We start from the raw sequence: 5,091 nt of genomic DNA on the forward strand, positions 1-5,091 counted from the left end.
GGGAAGAATATGAAATTCTTGAGATCAGATAGGGGAAGAGAATTCATCTCAAATAATTTCAATGAGTTTTGCAATGAAAGAGGAATCAAAAGATAGGAATCAACACCTAGAACTCTAGAACAAAATAGTATAGTAGAAAGAAGGAACAAATCCATCATGGAATGTGTAAGGACACTAATGACTAAGAAGAATGTTCCACCAAAATATTGGAGACAAGCAATCAACACAATAGTTTGTTCACTGAACCGAGTTCAACTGAAGAAAGGTACAAACAAAACACCTTGTGCATTATGGTATGGGTATAAGCCTATTGTTTATTATCTTAGAGTATTTAAAAGAAAATGTTATATCCTGAAAGATGTAAGGAAAGGAAATCTTGATGCAAAAAGTGAGGAAGGTATATTCCTAGGTTACTCTAATAAAAGTAAGGCATACAAATGTTTGAATCTTGCTATTCACAAAGTCATTGAAAGTGCACATGTGAAGATTGTTGAGTTTGCAGAAAGAAATGAAGAACATAGTAGCAAGAAACTTGAAGACTATAGGAAGTTTGTTTACTATGAGGAGGAACTTGAGACTTTACCTCAAAATGTTGAAGTCAATTAGCACTTGCTAGTTCAACCCGAGTCACTAACAAAGGCACCTAAGTTGTAGTCACAACAACTCAACCCGAGTTATAGTCAGTCCAACCCAAGTCACAGTTAGAGGAACCCAAGTTGTAGCTAGATCAGCCAAAGGAGCCTAAGAAGAATACAAAAGATCATGGAGAACCAAGTGAACCAAGTTCAAGATCAAGAAAGAAAGATCCAAGACTTACAAAATATGTCATAAGGCATCATGCACCTGATCAAATAATTGGAGGAGAGATAGCGGGCATACTAACAAGGAACAAATTAAAAGGTAAATGTTTTATTAGTGAATTTGAGCCAGATATGTAAAAGATGCATTAGAAAATGAAGGTTGGATAGAGGCAATGAATGAAGAAATTGAGTAGATAGAAAAGAACAAAACCTGGTCTCTTGTACCTAGATCTAAGGATAAGAATGTGATTGGCACAAAATGGATATTTAGAAATAAGTTGAATGAGAAAGGTAAAGTAATAAGGAATAAGGCAAGGCTATTATGCAAAGGTTATGCTCAAGATGAAGGTATTGATTACAGGGAAACATTTGCCCCTATTGCAAGACTTGAAGGAGCCATAATACTTCTAGATTATGCTGCACAAAAGGGATTCAAAGTATATCAAATGGATGTTAAATCAACTTTCTTTAATAGAGTCTTGGAAGAAGAAGTCTACACTGATCGGCTTGAAGGTTTCATTGATCCATGAAAAAGAGATATGGTATATAAAATTCACAAATATTTATATGGGTTAAAGAAAGCTCCTAGAGCATGGTATGAAAGACTACATGAATATCCGGTAAGAAGATAAATGATAATAGCAATTTGTATATTAAAGAAGGACCACAAGGAAAGATATTGCTTGCAAATTTTTTTGTAGATAATATCATAGGAGGACACAGGATGTTATGCAAATCATTTTTTGGATAAATGAGGAAAGAAATTGAAATGTCTATGTTTGGAGAGATTAAATTCTTTGTGGGTCTACAAGTTCATTAGATGAAGGATGGCATATATATCAATTAATCAAAATACATCAGGGAAACATTGAAAGTATTTAGAATGGAGGATTCCAAGCCAATTGAAAAACCTATGTCTACTGAACATAAACTCTCGAAGAATTATGATTTAAAGGAGGTAAATCAAAATACTTAAAGAAAAGATCAATGATTGGGAAACTTTAGTATGTGGTACACAATAGACCTGATATTGCATTGGTAGTTGGCATAGTTGCAATATTTTCTGCTACTCCTAAAGAAATTCACATGATGATAGTAAAATGAATTCTTAGGTATCTAAAAGGAACCAAAGAATATGGTTTATGGTATAAGAAAGGATGAAATCTTGAGTTGAGAGAATTTAATGATGCAGATTGGGCAAGAAACATTCATGACAGGAAAAGAACTAGTGGAGGAGCATTATTTCTTGGAAAAGGTTAGTATCTTGGACAAGCAAGAAGCATAATGGTATTTCTCAATCTATAACAGAAGAAAAGTATGTTGTTGTAGCAGTCAGTTGTTCTAACGTAATATGGATGAAGCAATTAATGTTAGGAATGAAGGAAGAAATCAAGGAACTAGTGGTTATCTATTGTGATAACACAAGTGCAATCAATATATCCAAAAATCCTATGATGTACACAAAGACAAAACACATTGCAATCAAATATAATTTCTTAAGGAAATTGGTTCAAGACAAAGAGGTGAGATTAGATTATGTGAACACCATGTTAGAAATAGACAATACTAGGGGAGGTGAATCAGTATTCTACAAACTTTTGCCCACAATTGGATACTATTAATTACTTTGCAACATGCATATGAAAGTAAAACAATAATGCTTAACAATAAATAAAACCATACAAAAAGAGAACTCATAACACCATATTTTGTTAACTAGGGAAACCCTCGCCAAGGGTTTTCCTAATGAGAATGGCACCCATAGAATGATCCACTAAATAAAAGAATCTTGTTAAGGATATCGACCCTATTAGGAGTCTATGAATTAGATATAGTGTCTTGATCCTTGTTAGAGGACTATGCCCTATTAAAAGTTGTAACCCTATTAGGAGTTGGTAATACAATTACAACTGTATACAAGAAGAGCCCACTACCCTAATATGCAATTATACAATATAGTGCCTTTATACAAAATGAGATAGATACAAAAACCTATTTATTGATTACTATTGTTCTTCACATAGCTCTGATTTGACATCAAAATTCACATCATATATCTCTCGTACAAGTTAACGTATCACATACTCAGTTTGTATACATTTAATATACTTTGCATTCACATTGCATCACATCTAACACATCTTTTACTTCACAATAAATGATTCTTTACTTATACTCTTTTCTTTCACAAAAACTCTTGTGTGGTCAGCTTGATGCATTCACACGTTATGCTAACTGAGGGTAAACATCTAGGATGTCATCCCTACACAAATAAGTAATTATTTCATGACCAAAATAATTCCTTAGCACTTTATTCCTTTATTTCTATTGTACTTTGTTCAACTATGCATACTGCCTTTACTAGTGTTTGACCTGTAACTTTGTATGTACTATCCGTACTGATCTAAGCACTTAGGTACGTCATCATAACACTCTATTCTACCTATCCTTAACTTCTCACAAGCCAAATATCTCTATAGCCTTCACAATAGAAATTGTTTAACACTTAGACAATTTTTTGTCTCTAACTATAGAATCTTGAATTGTATAACCTGCCATCTCATTTGGAGATATATGCTACCATAAATGACAACTTTAAGTCATCCTACCTAGCCATATTTCCAAAAATCTCCCCCTTTGGCATTGATGACAACATATGGGAAAATTTTTCTAAGCCCCAAGATGTTATACAAAAGAACTATTCAAAACTGGCCTTCAAAATTTCAAAATTTCAAAATTCTGTTGATCATTACACTTATAACCATCTTCCTTATATCTCCTAATATAATATAATACTAAGTAACATTTCTCCCCCTTAGGATATATGTTACTATACATATTGTTACTTTATACAATTTTCCTTCTCCCCCTTTGACATCAATGACAAAGGTGTCAAAACTTATTTACATGTCCAAATTGTGTTTCATTACCTCTTCTTAGGATGACAAAAGAGAAATACAGTCACCAAAACTGACTGTATGAATCTTTATGTTATTTTACCACAAGTCCTTGATTGCTTTTGAAATGCTGAGAAGAGCACACAAACCATAGGATGCTATATCCACTGCATTTAGATCTCAGTATATAAACTGTCAAAAGATTTCTTGACTAATAGACATTCCTCCAACTTACACTAAATTGTGCTTAACTTCATAGATAGTTGTTCTCGTAAAAGTGAGAACCTCTTTGTTATCCTTGTTTTCCTATCTCCCAACAAACTTATCTCTTCATAAGTCTTGCTAACCTATGCTTCAATTGCTTTAATCTGCACTCCAGGTTTACTTAACTAACTTACCAATGCTTCTATCTCTACACACTTTCTTTTAAGCTCATTGTTAATTTCTTTTGTAAACTTAAAAGACATCACACACTTTGCGTATAGAGGTTTCACTTTAGGCTTGTATTTCCTCAATGTCTTGATGCATGTATCAAGAGTCAATAAGTCATTTATAATGTTCTTCTAGAAAGTATCAAACATCTATGCATCATGCTTGGTTTGATCCTTGTCCTCAAGGTTTGGATCAAGCGACTTCATAGTCATGACTCCCTGTAATTTATCAGTTACCTCCATGAGAGTTTTCTACAAACTCTTGACCTATTTATTCTTGCTAATAATCTTACTAAAGGATGATATCAATTATGTTTGTTAATCATCATTTGAACTAGTAAGTGTAGCTAAGGTGAGAGAATTTTTGGGTGCACTTAACTTATCATCATCCTCTACTTTCTTCTTCCTATGTTCTTCCTCTCTTCTCTATTCCTCATCCTCTTTCTTCTTTTCATCTTCCTTTCTTCTTCTTCTCGTCTTCTTCTTTTATTTTATTTCTTCTTCTGCCTTCTTCCTCTTCTCTTCCTCTTATTGTCTTCTTCTTCCTTCTCTTCCTTCTTCTTCTTTCCTCTTCTTTCTTCTTTTTATTTTCTTCCTCTTTCTTCTTTTCTCCTCTTCTTCTTTCTATTTCTTTTCATCTTCTACCCTTTGCTTCTTTTTCTTCTCTTCTTCTCTCTTTTCATTTTCTTTTCTCTTCTTTTCTTTTGCTTCATTCTTTCTCTTCTCCTCCCCCTCATATGAGCTGGAGTAATCAATGATATTGCTAACAATGTTCAGCCCAAGATCCTTGAAAGGATCTTTTGTGATGTTAATTGTCACACTTTTAGTGCCAACTTGCATATTATCCATTCTAATGGAGATCTGTGAAGATAGATCTGCCATCTGAGTGTCCTCAGCTTCCACTATTGTTGCTACTAGAGTACTTTGCTCAATAGACATAGAGATTTCTCCCCCTAACTTCAC

Source organism: Cupressus sempervirens, chromosome 2 (assembly GCF_028749045.1).
Source record: "Cupressus sempervirens isolate cs-2001-9-10 chromosome 2, ASM2874904v1, whole genome shotgun sequence".
NCBI lineage: Eukaryota > Viridiplantae > Streptophyta > Pinopsida > Cupressales > Cupressaceae > Cupressus > Cupressus sempervirens.